Here is an 18282-nt window from a genome sequence, read left to right as displayed (position 1 = left end):
AATTTCTGGTGACTTTGCAAAATGGAAAACTACACAGAAGAGACTTACTTCAGCTCATTGCAACTATTCTGTTGAAGGTATTAAGTTGTTTCACATCAAATATGCATAAGAGGAAGTTATTACAAATTTAGAAAACATTGCTATGAAAAGTATATGGAGTACATTTACATAACTGTTTTTAAACTATGATTTTTTTTAATCGATACCTCTGCATGCTTAAAACTGAATGATTTTTCAGGACCTTGGTGCCTAGAAGGCTCATGAAACACTGGGTTTCCATTGTGCTGGAGACTGTGCAATTTCATAGTATGAGATGTTCATGCCATGAAGAGCTGATACTTTAAATAGACAAGAGCAGCTAAGAAAAGCTTATTATTTGGGTACTATAGATGAAGAAGAGAGGGCCAGATAGACTAAATGTACTCTGTAAGGCCACATGGCTTTCTGGCCAAACTAAGAAGTAAAGATTGATCACACACTCCGTCTTCTGTAAATGTTGAGTTACTTTGGTGATTTACTCAATAAAAATCACTCAAAGCCTTAAAAACAGGAATGAGGTCTCAGTATTCTTTAGCAGAATGCGCACTTTGGTACTTGAACCCAGTGTGTTTCCTGACATAATCAATGGGAGCTTTAGCATTCTCTGAAGTGAGAGCAGGATTTCAGCCATTCTATTTGTATTATTAATATGCTAATCTTCTTTGAAAAGAAATGAACGGTTTTCCATTACAGAACTTTGTTAATTGTCAAGACTGAGATACATCTTTGTCAGTGGCGAACCTGTCCCAATACCCAATACCCTGCCAGATTCCTCTGTTAAAAATATCTGGAAGCTTCCCCTCTGAATTTTTTTTTACAGTTTTCAGCAGGACAGTTCTCCCAGTAACAGGAATCAATTTTTGCCATGACTTCAGTGGCTTTATGCTTGTAGCTTGCACACTTCTCTGCAGCATCCTATATCTTGGTTCTTTTTGTCTTATGAAAATGAATTGCTGTCCCATAGATCTTCTGTGCTATTGAAAGATATTATACTTATGAGCAAGCAATGAATACTTAGAGACGTTAATTGATAGGGAAAGGCCTAGGATGTAGATATTTGGCAATGCCTCCCTTTTTCTTACATGCTCAAACACATTTGGAACACTGTTATAAAATACGCTTTGAGAGTCACAGTGAAAAAATGTTTCTTTCAGATTCTCTAAATAGGCAAAAGAATTATTGCAAACTATGATGATTTGGAAGACATAAATTAAATAACCAGTGCATCTTCAGTATACCTTGTTTTCTGCGATTATCCACATAATTACCATAATTGCCCATTGTATTCAGTGCTTTTTAGTAATATTCTGATAACTATTGTTTTCCTGAAAAATGTCATATTTCTAGTCATTGTCAACGGATAGCATATGTGCTTGACATCATAAATTATTTATCATATCGAAGAAAATACCACTTTATCCCTTGCTAGCTTTGTTAATTTTTGAAAAAAATCTACTTTTTAAAAATGTCTATTTTATATATTGCATTAGATTATGATTTTGCCTATATCATGAAATTAATGTCTCTGAATAAACTGAGTAAAATTACCTAAATTAGAAGTTGACCCAAATACTCATTGAACATATTTACATTCACCTTTGATGTCTTTTTCCACAGCAGAGAGAAAAATAAGACCTTGGGCTTCAGTCATATTCAGTCATATTCAACTGAAGTTGCAGATTATGCACCAAAATTCTGCTTCCCAAACCTTTTTTGATCCCAATGACAATCTTGGATCCCCAATGACACATAACTGCACACGTATTTTTGAATCTCTAGAATGTTTTCTATGGACGATTGATCTGAGAAAGACTGTGCAAACCATTTCTTGGAAGCAAACTCAAAAAAGTTACCTTGGTACTATTTCTCCCAAACATACTATTTTAAAAGCACAAAACTGAGCTATGGAATAATTGAAGAAAATTTTTAGGAGAGTTTTTCTGTCCTTGTGGTACTTGCTTGTATAATAACAAGAAACAGGTTATGTAAAAGATAGCTCATGAAAAGCGGTTTGCTGCACCAAATGAAATTTTGAAAAGGTTTTGATATCTGAAATACTGAATATTTAGTGTAAGAATATTTTTTAGGGGGTAAGTTCCCCTTCAACATTAACTGCATTTTAGGAGCATAAACCACTTTGAAAAATTAGGCCCAAGATTTGTTTAAGTTGGACACTCCAAAACTCAGGGCATGGTTTTAAATCTTGGTAATTATCTCTGACCGTAGAGTTAATATTGCAATTAAGTCTATCTACAAAAACTTCTGAGGCAAATGGATTCATTATTTTCTGTGTTAATATGCACGGTAGCCTTTGTCTATGGAACATCATGTCTTAGTAGCAGAGAGTTTATTTTGTTCATATGCCTTTTGTTTTGTTCTTAGAACATAGTGTGGTGCCTAAAACCACAGGAATACAATTATTCTTTGTTTTTGGGGGAGTAAAGTCTAATTAAGCAATAGTCTCCAATGTTGCAGGCACAGCTGTGGAAGAATTGACTGTGACATGAGTTATGTATCCCAAACTGAAGACAAGGTTGCTCAGTAAAAGCTTAGATTTATTATTTGAGAGTGGAATCTGCAACAAAAGAGATAATTAACATCAGAAGAATGATGTTACCATTATTTTCTTCTTTGAGGTACTTGTTTTCTTGAAAAATACATCAAGTTGTTATTTTAAAGTATGTCAGCTGTTCTTTTAAAGACTGAAATCATTGCAAGGCAAGCTTCTTTGATGGGTTACAGTCCAAAAGAAATGGATTCTAGTTAGTTAAACACATTCCACAGTGCTTTAATGTGTTAAAATGACCAAAACAATGTATATATTTACCAGGAAAACATCTAACTGAAATATCAGACACTATGCCAAAGAAACCAAATAATCAACAAACTAAATGAGGTCAAGGGCCACCTTTCTTAATGTTAATTACTGCTATGCCCTCAGTTCCCCACCTATAAAAGGCATATATTTCCTTGTTCACCTCTTTTCTGATCTTTTGTAGTTAGGCTGTTTTAGGCAAGGACAGTTTGCCTCAAGGTAAGAGACATCAATCTTTGATTACGTGATGCAAATTTTAAACATTTTGGTCAAATGCTTTCAAACTCCTCTAAAACGTGGCAACGCTAAAGGCTCAGTTGAGTTCTACAAATGCAGGAGCGGATGTGAGAGGTCTATTTCATGATACATGTTTAAACAATTGAATATGTTTTCTAGAGTAAAGCAGGCCTTTGAGGAGCTGAGAACTTTAGAAAATGTTTAACTTTGTAATCTGTGAGGTATTAAGGAAGTCATGGCAGACTGTCTTCCAGGCTACGATAAAATGGAGTCTCTCAAGTAGTTTTGAAAGCTGAAAAAAGTGTAAGTAGCTCTCTTAAAAGTATTGTAGGGTTTTTTTTGGTAAGTTTTTATTTAAGAACCTTTTGCGTTTCCTCAGATTCTTTTAACCTGAAAAGACTATAGCTCCATATGTGAAAACTAAGGCCAGCTGTTTTTATACACTGAAATAAATCACCTGCATTTAAGATAAATGTCTTCATTTTTAACCCTGGGCATTTCACTTTAAATGCTTTTCTCCTGGAGTGTCATCTGCTACCTGTGGAGCAAAACCGTTGTTTTAAAATTTAATTAAATAACTGTTAACCCAACCATGCAGATAAAAGGGGAAATTTAAATGCTTTTGTGGCCTGAACTCTACAGACATACAGAGATAAACAGGAGAAAACACGTAAAAGATGGAGTGAATAAGATAAAGGTATGAGATATGATTATTGTAAATATAATCATCTATCAGTTAGCCTCAGTTTCATTAGACTAATTGATATGGCTTTACACTTCCCTTTGAAAATAGTGGATTTACCCTGTTCTTTGCATTACTTTCTTTTGTATCTTTCATTGTCATCTCTTAAATCATAACGAACATTTTAGCTGATAAAAGGATAATGCCCATTCCCCGATGCCTGGATAAATAAAGTCCCTGCCAACCGTTTCTGAGCAACTGCAAGAACAAAGTTAAGCTGAACTGCAACGTTAAAAATAAATAAAATAAATGTGTTGGTAAGGTGGTTCTTATTTCTTTATAGACAACTTTGCTCCCATTTTCCTGCTCATGGAAAAGGGAGAAAATCATTTGCCAAAGAAGCCTAAATTGGAATTGTGCTCTCTCTGGCACAGTTGCAAAGATCCTTCGTATTTTTACAGCCCTTATGAAGGGCCAAGTACGGTCCATCACTATGATCCCTTGAGTTCATGGGTTAACCTCCATCACTTCCTGCATTCATAGCTTCTCTGCAAGGTAGATGGAGTTGGAGCTACGGGTTTGTATCTGCTTCCCTCATGACACTCAGAAAAATTGACCTGATTTCATGGACTGTGATTCCCCATTCTAAAAGCGTGTGCATCTCCCACTGTTGTTTTAGGAGCACTGAGAAGAATACATCTCCTTTCCTTCAAGGCTCCATGTAAAACAATGTGTTGCAGCGCTCCCAAAATGGGCCAATGATAGCAAGGAACAGTATGGCCTGTAAAGTATTTTGACAAGAGTTTATTTCTTCACATTTGCTGTAATTCATGTTACCTGAATGATCTTCTGGAATAACAATGGCCATGGTGGTAGCTTTTTAGCCATCTTATCTGAAGTCTGTTCAAAACAGGTTTAAGAGTAAATGAAGTTGTAATAATCTAATGACTTATCTACATGGTTATTACTACTCTTGGTAAAGAACAAATTGAGAAAAAATACTATCATAGACAAATTTAATGAGCCAGTTAAGGTTACTCAGTGTTACCACAGCAATCAGACCGACCATATGTAAAATTCTTTTCCATTAATATTTTTTCAGCCTGAAAAATAATCAGTTATGGAATAATGTAGACTGAATGTAGACCATTCCATATATCTTTCCTTACAGGCTAAGCATAGTGTTTTAAATCTCTCCCACTGAAGTCATTATGCAATCTGGCAGTCAACAAGGTAGTAGATGATAACCTCAACCCATGAATCGGGGCTGAAACTCTATACAGTTGCTTCAAAATATAGGAGGTTAATATATGATGAATGGTATTTATGGTTTGATTAATACAATTGGTGTGAATAGCAACTTAAGCCATAAAAACTGACAGGTTTCTGTCCTGAGTTTACAATCTAATATTGAAAATAGTAGGAAGGATCAGTTTCCTTCTTGACTTGAGAACCTTTCTAGAATTACTGTAGAATAAATGATTGGCAGCTGTGAACTAGAAGGAAATAAATGTATTGAGGAATTGTGTTGACACACTGTAGTACATAAGAGTAAAACTACTGATGCTGTGAGAAAGATAGGTCTCCCTGAAGTCAAAGGGAATTTTGCTACTGGATTCCATATTGCTAAGATTTCACTGTCAGCGCACATAGTTTGGCTGTTTTTACCTTGAATTAATGTACAGTTCATCTGCTTTCCTCTCCATCCTCACTCATTTTCTCCTGTTCCTACTGTCCCTCCCTTCTTACCTCCATTTCGTTCCTGTTCTGTATCTGCTGCATCTGCTAGGCAGTTAAATTTTAAAATAGCTTTTTTCCTTTGAAGTGGTAATGCCAGCAGCAAAGCTACTTCTGTAGCATTTAACTTTTCTAGTTGTCCTGGTTTGCTTTTACTTTTTGTTTGTATGTACATATGCATGTGTGTTATGTGTTTTTAATAGTCAAGAGCAGGAAAAAAAATTGGAAAAAAGAAAGAAAAAATCTCCCAACTAAGTTTTCTAAATAAAAGTTAAATCCCAGCTGCCCTGCTGTGACCTTGTCAGATCTCACAAGCTAAGCAGGTTGAACTTGGTAACCTCTGAGGAAAACCCACGGTGTTATACATGGTGGCCCTGAAGATTCAGTAGCTGCCACTGGTCCTTTTCAGTGAGTGTTAAATCACTGCTTATGTTGTTCTTCGTTCAGATCATCAGTGGCTTTTAAACATGACAAGTTGGTATATAACCTCTGTTTCAGAAAATCTTTACGCTGCTTATTGCCAGAAGGTAGGAGGATGTTCTTGTGAAAGGATCACTTTGTATGTGTCCTCTTTTTATAGTCTTCTTCAACCATCTGCCAATGGCTAAGGATAAGAAAGCAGATGAACTGTACATTGGAGGCAGGGGACTGGAGTATTCTGATTAGATCCAGTATGGCATTCATATGCTTCTTAAATAGCCTGAATTGTTTTGTGTTGCACGCTTAAACAATCACTGTTGTCTTCTCCAAGGTGGCTCCTGTTGGTTTTGAATAAAATATGCATGTGTGTGGTTATTTTAAATATGTCTGTATTTACCATATTTACAGTAATGACCAGGAGCCCTAACGAGGCCTTTATATAATATGCTGCACAGTTATGTAACAAAGTAAAAAACAAAAAAAACTCATTCCATAGTTGGGTGTTACCCCTGAGGAGCTTTTGGATCCTTAATGATTCTGTGAGAGTGAAAGAGCTCAGAGGTGTCCATTTTAAATATCTGTGTTTCCTTCTTTCACATTGGGAATGTTTCAGTCATGAATGTGTTGCATCTTCTATGTTAGTTGTTTCATTTATACCCAGGTATAGAAAACAAATCACTGATCCATAACAAAGTCACTAATTATACATGCACTGAGAATATTAATCATTTGCACTATCTGGATTATCCTCAAGATGCACTTTGGAAGATAATTTGAGATAACTGCTTCCTGGGCTGTAGAAGTCAGGAATGTACTCACAGTTTAGTGAATTTAACAGTGGATCACAGTTGAAGGGTTGGTCCCCTTACAGGGGTATTTCTTTGAGCTAGTTCTGTTTGTTTAAAAGAAACTATAAAATCCTATCTCCCCAAAGAGGGCAATGGAACGTTCCTTGCTCCTTGCTCCAAGCCACTGTCAGCTAGTAATCTACTCCAAACACTCCTTTCTTCAGCTTTTCTTCAAGGCTCCAACTGCTAATTCAAAAGATACCTGGCTACTTTCTCTTTTGTTTTTCCTTAGAGTTGCTGGAGGTGGCACATATGTGTGTTGAAGGGGTTAGAGACACCCAAATCTTCACATAAAAATTGGGAATTAAAACCTTTTTGTCCTGTATAAGAATTTTTTTTTGGCTGGTCTTTGGGATACCTGAATGGTGGCTGAAGATACCACTGTTTCAACTCCCAAAGTGTAATTCTTATGAACACCTTTAAAGAAAAACAAATCTCTTTGAAAATGAGGGTTTGGGATTTCATAAAACAATTTGTAACAGTATGTATATTTATATCTGAGATTTATCACTGTGCCACACAGCTTTGTTATTGTGCCCAGTGGCTGGTCAGAGTTTGGGGGTCTGTAGATTATTCCCACTAGGAGGAAAAATTGTTGATAGAGATTGCTCTTTCTTCAATGCGTTCCTGTTTATAACAAGCAACACACAAAATCCTGTTTCCTTAGGCAGAGCAGGAATTACACATATGGAGAAAGCTTATTTTCTCATGGCTCCAACCCTTGTCAGTTTGCACTAGCAGTCCAAAACCTGTCTCGGTTTTCTCCTAGGTAACTTTACCTGGTTTTGGCAGCAATTTGACATTAGCTGTTCTGTCTATTGGCTATGTCTGCATGTTTATGTATGTCCTACATATACAGCCAGTGTTCTTCTCACTTGTATTTATTTCCTGCTTGAGACACCAAAACCACTCCACCCACTTCTTTCACATTCTGAGCTGGCTCTTTCAAGCTTTTGTTTTGTATAGAGACATGTAATTGTGTTTGGGGTTTAGAGACTACAGCCATTCCAGCTACGTGGTTTCTGCAAAGAAGCATAACAACTCCTTGCATCTATCTTAAATGAAGAGGGACAGCTATACCCGAGAGTTGTAATGAGGTTTACCTGACCTAAAATTTTACAGCATCATAAACCGCACTTCAACTGAAACTTCAGAGCCAGATCTCTAGCAAAACAGTAAAGGCTGTGGTTCAGCGTAGTTTCCTCTGATGTCTGTCTTGTCTTATGTCTGTTCCTCCAGAAGCCAGGGAATGTATCAAGGTGGGGAAGGCATGGCTGCAACATCCTTTACTCTTTGGCTAATTGTAGTTTCAGGAGGGTGTTAAAAGCCAGTGTACTGTACATGCCAGCAGTGTGTGCAACTTACCCTGGCTGGGTACAGATGATTCAAGACTGCTTTCAGGGTGAAGGAACTACAAAAGCGACTTAATTTTACTTCTAGTCACAGTGAGCCCTGAGTCTGCAGAAGGTACAGCTCAGCTAGACCAGCAATTTGGAGTAACGTCATCCTTTGAATCATCTTACTCTTTCCTGAGACTGTTCATTCACCCTTCCCATTTGATCTCTTTTCTTTCTTCATTTCACTATCTCTGGTGATCCAATTTAGAACAGTGCAATGGCCATATGAGTGAGTGTAAAATCAAGGGCAATTTTAAAAATCACAAATAGAATATATGGTAAAGTGTTTCAGCTTCAAAAATGATCTCTGCTTGTTTGGAATGGCCTCATCAATCATTCAGGAGTGATAGAATCACCCCATTTTTGGAAGGGAAATTCCAGTCATTGAACACCATTGACGTAGTCTCAGTAACTTGTGTTTGTAACTTTAATGTCAATAAGATTTTCTAACAGTCTTTATGATTTTAGTGAGCAAAAGTCATTTCATAGTAACTAAGAGGTCATGAATTACATACACAGTTACTAAATAAACAGGAGGGAAGACACACTTCTCTGGAGTCTTTCAAAGTTAGTACTGTATGAGTATCAGATGCTACAGATGTGAAGCCCTGAAGTTGCATATGATAAAGTTCCTTTAAGTTTTATGCAGATCAGATTGAAATCCATATTTGTCTCATTTTGTTATAAAGCTGCAGAGAAAATGTCTTTGGAGAACAAGGAGATGTTGTGTCAAACTCATCCTTAATGGACTCTAGTGACTTCAGTATAGAAAGACAGATTTGGCCGTTTTTCTGTCAGATGCTTAATTCACTTATGAAATTAATTGAAAATCAAGGCAAAAAACACCCTTCACATTTGAGCTTTACTCTGTGCTTCAGAATGAAACAAATACTCAAACCATAATTCAACCGAAACCACAGTTTCTGTGTACTGGCCAGAATTAATCATAAATCAGGCCAACTTCATGAACCTTAGCAGATGAATAACAGTGACCAAAGTTTGAGTTTTAAGTCCTGAATCAAGCAAATGTTATATAGCCTTCAGGCCACAAACATTTCACATAGCTGTACTATTATCATTTGCTTTTTTAAATCAGAACTAACCCTATCATAAAACACTCTTCCTTCAATATAACTCATGTTCTAGAAAAAAAAATCTAGACAATCTATGATGTTTATATTTTTATATAAACTACTGTAATTATGAATTTCATGTCCAATACAGTGAATCCTCAGAGAAAATTCAGTGAGTGAACTCCTAGCGCTGCTGAAGGTTATTGCAGAATTTCTTTGATTTTTAGGTGATCAAGATTTCATCTAAAGTCTTTGGCAGAGATGCACTGAGAAGTAATGTCTAGATGTGACAGCACTGAAGCTTGAAGTAATCCATAGTGTTAACACACATATAACTTGAAATATATCCATGGAACCTGGGTCCAGATAAATTCAAATGTTGCAGTGCTGGAATGGTGCATCCAAATGTAATAAATTTGACCAGTTTGTAACATCCATAAGGGATCAGGAAAGGTGTTGATCATTTAGTAGAATCATAAAGTTGTACCTTAATAACAATAAAAGTTAACAGAAAAAAACTAGGCTTTGATACTTTGAATACTTTTACAGGTACATAGCTATACAGAAGTTCATGAAATGACTCATGAGTAAAATCGCCCATGTATTGGAGCTCTGTGATAAGGAATATGGAGAAATTCTAAAAATACTTAGAAGAAACAGGTGAAACGAACTGAAAATAGGCCCCTTCTGCCCAAAACAGCAACAGTGATTTTTCTTTGAGTCATGGTCCTAGTACTTTTCGAAGGCACAGATCTAGTATGGAGATGCACTGGGCCTTCCCCAAGGTAGACATACCTCATACAATACAGAGGTATTTCTCCTCTATCCTTCTAATTATGCTGTATCTTTATTCCTGTCTCACAAACATATGATACCTCCATCTACCATTGCATTAACCACCGTGCTTCTTCCACAGCTTTATGCTATATGCCTGGAAGCAGTCTGTATATGGACAATTATTTAAATGAAAGAGATGAAAACTAGTACAAAATTGTAAAGTGGGTAAGCAGCTGCAAGATGAAGAGGGTTTATGTTGAAAAGAGAACTGCATAACATGGAAGTTTCTAGTTCATTTCTTTAAGAATCAGTCTTGTTATTTTCATTTTCATTTATTATTATTATAGTCTTAATATTTTCACTAGTAATCTTAGAAAGAAAGAAAATGTGAAATTTACTGTTGTCTCCCAACTTAATGTCATCAGCACAGAGAAGATATTGGAGCCAAGAAATGGGATTACATTACAGAAAACCAAAATTCAAGATTATACACTAGGGCCTAATAAAAATTTTTGCTATCATCTGGTCATCTGGTAGTTTATGAGTTGAAAGTCATTGGGCAAGAGAAAAATCTGTTGTTAGTAGTGGTCACAGGAGGAGCCATAAGCAGCACTATAGGACAGCCATGAAAGAAAGCAAAGGCAATCCTATGCTGTATTAAACTTAGAGAAGAGAGAATGCTAATGTCATTATTCATGTGACTAGTAAGAGTTTACTAAAATGCCATGTAAAACTGTCCATCAGTGTATAAGATAAACTAATTTAAATTGTAGTAGGTCAAAGAGGTCTTTAGGGAAATAGAGAACTTGTTTTATGAAAAAAGATTAAAAGAGGATCTGCTTCAGTTAAATGAAAACTGATTATTGTGCATAAACACATCAGAAGTTGAACAGAAGAGAAAGAATAATATCACTTAAGGACACTATTGACAAACAAATGCGACAATTTCTAATCAGTTAGAAGAGTGATGTTGAAGAACAGCCTTCAGCAGGACTAAAGAAACAAGCAGACTGATTTTAAAATTAACTACAGGCTTACAGAAGATATCAGATGATGTAGTTTGCTGAAAAGATAGAGATTTTGCTTGGTGACTATGTGGTTTTACACTAGTCCCATATTTTTTCAACTTTTTCATGTTAAAACTGATGTACTCGTGTGAAACTTTTGATTCTGGCAAAATGATTTTTTTTCAATAAAAACTAGATAGAACAGTTCCAGCTAATATTACAAAATTATGCTGGAGCACCAGTAGTAAATGCAGAGAAGAATACAGTAGCTATAGCTAGAAGCAATCAGAAAACAATGAAGAAAATTGAATTCACATGAAAAGCAGATATTAGAATTAAAAGAAAAGTTTATTTCATCAGAATATTAATCCAGGACAGACAGAGACTGGTAGCTTTTAAAAGCAAAACCAGAAATAGCTACTTCTGACAAATCTTTGTCAGGTGTAGCTAGGTTGTGAAAAAAAATGTGATAATTTTATCTGCTTAATTTTAAAAGTTCAAAATTACCTTTATCTGTGTTCTTTTCCTACCTGGAGAATGACTTGAAATACATGGGAACCCCCAGAGTTGATGCTAGGAGAACTCACAGATGTGAAGAAAATGTGAAACGTTTGAAAAAGAGGGCAATTAAAATTTTCCTCTGCAAAAGGTGAATAAATATTATTTAAAAAGGAAAATTCAGTTGTAATACTCAAGTGTTATTGTGCTAAATGTGTAGTCTAAATGCAGTCATCCAAGTATGAAACATAAAGATTTTAGTCCTGCTACAAGTGCAAATCACAATGCAACCTCAGCTGTGGAGTTGCAAGTAATTACTCTTTCGTTTAAAAGTAACGCAAAATCTAGCATAATAGGAAAAAATAACAGTAACGTGTAATGCAAATAAAAATTTCCCACAAAGTGGCTCCTCCTATTTTCTTCTTCTCCTTTCCCCTTACAGAGCGTTATCCTCACTTGTCTGTGATTAACTAAGGACTCATGACAATTTAGGGAGTCTCTCTATGTACAGCTTATGAATGCTGTTTGATACTCAGGAATCTCTATGTATAGCTGTGTCAGACTGAAAACTTTTTGCTTCTTTGTTAATCGAAAATCTACAAGAGGTGACAGGAGAAATTTTTGCTGCTGGCATATGATCAGTAAAGAATTGTTAAACTTTGATAATATTCTATTCAAATACAGTCCCTTGAAGAATGAAGATGCTACCAGCTAGGCAAACCTGGTCTTATAGATGAGGTGAGGAGGTAATAAATAGGTGATAAATCATCTGTTCTACACAAATTTTGTTACCAGATATGGGAGCCACCTGACAAAGGAGATAGGAGGATCTAAAAGAAGTGTCTCTTGCTCCATGTTGTAGACTGAGAAAAAACAAAAAGTAAGTACATCTGTTAGTAAGTAGTGGAGAGGGATCCTGGACTTGCAGGACTTCTACCTGTATTTGGAAGGGAAAATAAAAGATAGAGAAATGCAAAGAGGTTCTAGCCTAAACCTGTACATTTCTTGCAGTAGGCCCTTGCTTAAGGATTGTTCTGGGACCCTTAAAATCTAGGTGGCTGCCTCCCCCGGCCGTGGTGTCCTGTAAGAAAGAAACTTGATGTTCAGCATTGGACTGAGCATTGGACTTTTGAAGCTTAGATGACCAGGATCTGAAGAAGTCAGCAGTAACACAGGAAAGCCCCTGGCCAAGATCAGAAGTGGTGGACGGGAAGGAGATCAAAGCAAGCTCATCTGCACACCAGCTCGTGTTGCAGGGGGGAATCCAGCTCCAGCCATCTGCAAGTGCCTGGCCAGTGGTTTACAGTGACTGCGGGGTTTGGGGCTGCCTCTGTGCAAACAAGCCCTCCCCGCTGACGTGATCAAGGGGAAATGGATCTCAAGCACCCTCTCAGCCCTCTGGGATTTTCGCACTGTTCAGGCTCTTTCCCCCCGCCACTGTCTGGTAGCAGGTGGGTTGGGGGCCTTTGGGGCACTTCTCCACCGCCAAGGCACCTGACAGGTTGCTGTAAGCCAGAAAACTAGGACTCGTCCCCCTCAGGGCACAGCCTGCCACAGCTACCGTTTGCCATTGAACCGGGACCCAGCAATGCCCCCGCGCCCCAGCCCTCGCGATTTAGGAGAGCAGCGACCAAAATCTACTTCACGGCCTGGGGCCCTTTGCAACTTCCCTCGGTTACTTCAGCCTTTCTTGCTGCCGCCCCGCCCGGGCCGCGGAGCGCCAGTCACCGCCGTGACCGGGCTGAGGGCGCGGCGCCCGCCGGCGGCCGTTGGGCCCTAACGGTGCCCCGCGCGCGAGGCGCCCGCGGGTGGCGCGCGCCGCCGCCCGCCTCGGGGGAGAGAAGGTGCCCCGGCGCCTGCCCAGGCTCCTCCCCTGCCTCGGGCCCGGCCGGGCACGGGCCGCCGCGGCGAGCCGGGCGCTGAGCGCAGCCTGCCCTCCGCCCGCCCGCCCGGCGCGGCTCTGGGGGTGCGCGGCGGCGGCGGCGCTATGCGGCGCGGAGCTCCCGGGACTCTCCCGTGCGTCCTGCCGCTCCCCACCCTCCGCTCGCTTCTGCCTGCCGCCTCCTCCTCCGGTCACTGGGACTGATGAATTAACCATGATGTGGCTGCTGTTAACGCTGCGTTTCCGCGGAGCAGGCTGTGCCGCCGGCTCGAGGCGCAGCGCGGGCGGGTGAGCGAGCAGAGCGCCGGCTCCGCCGATCCGCCCCGATCCGCGCCGCGGAGCCGCCGCCGCCAGCCGCGCCGCGCCGAGCCGAGCCGCGGCCGCCCCGCTCTCCATGGCTCCGGAGGAGGTAATGGGAGCCGGGGCTCGCCGCCGCCTGCCCGGCGGGCAGGAGAGGGGCAGGGCTGCGGGGCGGAGGGGCCGGGGCAGCGGCGGGGCTGGCAGCGCGGGTCCAACTTGCCGGGCAGGGGGCGAAGCGCGCGTTGGCGCTGCGGGGGTCGCGCCGCGCGGTCCCCTCCCCTCCTCCGCCCCGCGATGCTGCTCCTGGCTTAAAAATCGCTCTCCCGGCGCAACTCTGCCGGGGCCGGTTTCACTTCTGTCGCCGTTGCCGCTGTCAAAAACGCTGCGACTTCAGCAGTAACAGCGCTGCCTCCCCCTCGCCCGCCCCGCCGCCGGGTCATTTACCCCGCTCCGCATGAGAAATTAAACGCTGATAATCCATTAGCTTCATGTTCCCCGCTTACGCGGGAGTGATGAGGACTTGCTAATTAATTTACACAGGAGGAAATTATCTCAGAAGGAAGGAAGAATACCCCTTTGCACCTGCTCCGTCGAGGCTTGTCGTCTGAATCGGGAGGAGAGCTATAAATCATGTGAAGTGTGCGCGGCGGAGCCGGCTGCCCAGAGCGGCAGGATTATGTACCCCGACGCCGAGTTTGTGTTTCCCCCTAGGAAAAGGCAGAAACTCAGGTCAGATGTAAACTACCTCATTTCGTTTAAAACTGATCTGTAGTTGTTTATTGTGGGGAATTTTTTTTTCCCCGCGTCTGATTAAATAGAAAGTACTTTTAGAGCACGTAACAGTGATTTGCACAGTATATCCTGAAATTTCTTGCAGAGTCGGAGGTGGTTGCCAGTCAGTGTAAGAATAATGCTTTAGATTCATGTATGCCCTCTTATTTTTGCTACACTTGGAAAAAGTGAGAATAACTAGGCTGTTAAATTTTACTTTCAGTTTTCGGTCAGTACAAAATCGTGTTTTCTGATATGCAAAATGGAGAAAACTCGGAGTGGGGAGACCACAACTTTCATCAAAAAGGTTGACTTTCCCAACAACAACAAAATCCCTGCGTTGTCTGTATTGATTGTTTCCATCGTTTGAATAAACCTTTACAAATCCAATAAGCTACTTCAAAGATTTTTGCTTACTGCTGCTGGGGCGATATTTTAACAGTTCTTGATACTCACCAGGTAAATGAGCTGAACTGGGGAGAACTGCTATTCATTCTGATGCTTGCTTTGAGGGATGCTTATTTCTGTGGCTGGTATTTCTTCGTTAATTAGGAAATGGGATTTTTGGGCTGAAAAGATCTTGGTTTCATATTCTAGAAATTATTAGTAATTGAATCTTACTTTTATGACATCAGTGAATTTTCCTGTATTTGACTAGTTTGTTGCTGACAAAACTAGACAGATTCTTGTTATTTCAGATGGAACTAATTTAGATCAGGGTTAGTTATATTAGTAGCCTATCATGTTTTCAGTACTACTGTAAATGGCAAATGTTATGAAGCTTTTGTTGCTCGAATTATATACAAATACTGCTTTCTGATTAAATGGAAGATGTTATGTGTTGTAGCTTAAGACTGCATTAAGTCATATAATCTGAATGAGGGAATTGAGGAGTTTGTATTCTTCAACAGTGATTTTTAAGTTTCAGAAGTTGTAGGTTTATTGTAAAAGTGTGTATGTGTAGCAAAAGAGGGCTATACTAGTGAAATAAACTAATAACCTAATAACCCAGAAACCTAAGAGGTAAGAAAAAACTTACAGCTAGGTTATAGCCTAAACACTAAATGTGCTTACTTTGAAGGCAGGCACATCTGCAGTAGTTGTCATTCCACGGTTCTACAGCTATAGAATAAGGGAATCAAAAACAAGCACAAGCCAGAAGTAAAAAGACAAAAAATTTAAAGGAGACTAGTAAGAGGGGAAGAAATGTTTTGAAATGGAGTCTTTATTTCAAATCCATTTGCTGCAGTACTCCATGTTTTTGAATAACTCAAATATATAGCTGTTTATGACATTTAAGGTGGAGGTCTCTGTCTAATCGATAAGCAACCAATTAACAAAGACTTTATTGTGGAAAATCTAGTTTATCGCAGAAAAGAGAAAGTAGAGCTCAAATGACAGTCAGTAAAGGTGGACTTCCTTAGTTTTGTCTTTGACTTGGAGTAGGAAAGCAATTTGTTTTCTTCTCTTCAACTCTTCTAAGTGGAAATGCCATCATGAACAACAATGCCCAAAGTGGTTAGAGTGTACTGAGTGGTGGCCATCTGTTGGTCTGAGATAGCATTGTACGGGAAACGCTTTTTCTGTTTAACTGACATTGTTCTGGCCTGTGCTCTGGCTAAGTGGATCCCTCGTTATTCAGAACTTCCCCGTTGTGTGTGATATGAGTAACTTCTATCATTGCTTGAGTTTTCATTGCTGTGTACATTTGAAGTGAAATTTATGTTTGATTGCCAAAGTGTGGATCAAGTTATCTTGCAAATGCATTTACTTCTTTTCTATTCTAAAATGAAAAAAAATCATTGGTCAGCCAGAAGGATATAGGGAAACATATTTACAGTCACTACGCTTTACTGTGCCTACATTAACGACAGACTGGAGATCTTGGGTTCAGTGACTTCAGTAGATAACAGATCCACCTGCCTTTTCAACTTTTGCAACAAATTGAGTGTGCGTTTTCAAAGTCATGAAATCGTAGTGCTGCATGTTTCTCGATGAACGCAGTTTCAAAAGAAGCTGAATGGATCAGATTTAGTGGACTGCAACATTGCTTAATATGCTGGTAGTTTATAAAATCACTATCTGACATCTGGTCCATATTTGTAGTGTCATGTGAATATGCTCTCTTTTGTATTCTGTAGCTCTTGTTTTGAATTACATATTGCTTTTTGGCACTTGATATAAGAAAAGTTTTGAGCAGGTTGTTTGATGATTAACATAAAAGTAGCATATTACACAGGGGTGTGTAGCTGTATGTCTTAGCAGAGGCTTTTGTGAAGTTTTCAGACAGCATCATCAGTAAAGAAAGGGTAATGCCAGCATCTTAGGCTTGTGTGCACAGAGTACAATCAAATTTCTTTTTTGACTGTTTATAGTAAGCAGGAATCTGTTAAACTGACAAGGATGACAAATATTTAGTGAAGACCTAAAGAGGCAATATTATTTCAGTATGTTTGCAATGCTCTGTTCTGTTTCGTTGCTGATTAAATCTTTTGATCTCAAGGAGAGTTTCAAGTCCTCTCCTTTAGTGGGATATTCTACAAACACAGGTAAGCTAGTGGGGTAGCAGGTTAAGTCTTAAGACATTTTTCTTCAAAGGTTAATTGTAGTCCTCCTGTAGCCCCCATCGAACTTTAGTGGGAATAAAAAAACTGTGGTGGGAGGGGAACAGGTTAGGGAGCAGTTCTACTAATAGTGACATAAGCCTAGAGAAGAGGCCTTTCCTGGTTAGGCAAACATCTAATCCCTGTCATAAATGCACTACAGTCTACCTTAATGCTAGTTAAGTATTTTGCCCCGTTGTTTTTTTTCGAAGGATGTTTCAAACCTCTCTCGCAATGTTTAGAACTTTCTTTTATTTTCCATCCAAAATACATTCTTTCATTCCCAGTTTCTCATGTCTCAGTATTGTTCTGTAAAGAGAACTCCTTCCTTGGTGTGTACCTTGAGCATATTATAATCAGTGATCATGTGCCTTCCTCAGCTTTCATGTGCTAGATCGAAGAAGCCAAAGCAAGCACTTTTTAGTCTGTCTGCTAAAATAAAATAAATGGGAAGATACAGAGCCTAGTAACATGGTAGTCCTGTATTCTGAGCATGGCTCACCTCCTTCAAATACCTTGTTGGTGAAGTGTTTCCTCAGAGTCTTGAATAATTTTGCTAGTGCTTCACTTGGTCTACTAAAAGCCCATTATAAGACATTGATGAAGATCAGGTTTGTTTTACAGGTATATCAGGTTGGCTTTATCTTCTTGCAGTCAACTAGACATGGGTGTGATTTCTCTTCTCTTGTTGTTTGCAAATAATACACCACATAATAGCAGAAATTATGCTATTTGTAATCCTAATGCATGAAGAATTGAAGAGTTGCTACATCCTTTTCCATTTATAATTTGCCAATTCCAAAGGTCCTCCAATTTCCTCTGTAAGATAGTCAGAGCACCACCATATCAACAGTACCTCTTGATATCAGATTTTATCAAAACATCTCTATTTTTATGTCAAGACATGAAGACATGAAATAAAATCAGTCTAAAGAAGGATTTTAAGTCCAGCCATTATGTCTTCTTTAGCCAGTTTTATATCTGCTTTATTCTTGTGTTGCTTCCTATCTTTTCCAGCTCAATAAATAGTGTCAGGTGGTACCATATCAAATTCTTTTCTAAAATCTAGAGAGATTGGACTCTGGATTTTCTTTACCTTAGTGTTTTGCTTTTATAAGTTAACTCATTTGATCCACACTAAATGGATGTATCTTTTAAAATAAAGTTGAAATTATCCTGTTTTCTTTTTTAATTTA

At 39.1% G+C, this 18282-nt stretch overlaps 1 protein-coding gene across 4 annotated transcripts in view; it reads left to right on the top strand.

Annotated features, from left to right (window-relative positions):
- Positions 1-13484: 13484 nt before the first annotated feature.
- LOC104145967 (heparan sulfate glucosamine 3-O-sulfotransferase 1) overlaps positions 13485-18282 on the top strand; it is a 62216-nt gene continuing 57418 nt past the window's right edge. For 2 of the 4 annotated variants that reach the window (XM_068950007.1, XM_068950006.1), the window contains exons 1-2: positions 13738-13821; positions 14253-14441. The gene's annotated coding sequence lies outside the window, so the exon portion shown is untranslated. Of the gene's footprint in view, positions 13822-14252; positions 14442-18282 lie in introns of all 4 variants that reach the window. The other 2 variants (XM_068950005.1, XM_068950004.1) reach the window with 2 other exon arrangements.

Source organism: Struthio camelus, chromosome 7 (genome assembly GCF_040807025.1).
Source record: "Struthio camelus isolate bStrCam1 chromosome 7, bStrCam1.hap1, whole genome shotgun sequence".
Classification (NCBI taxonomy): Eukaryota; Metazoa; Chordata; class Aves; order Struthioniformes; family Struthionidae; genus Struthio; species Struthio camelus.
This window is presented reverse-complemented; position numbering and strand designations above follow the sequence as displayed.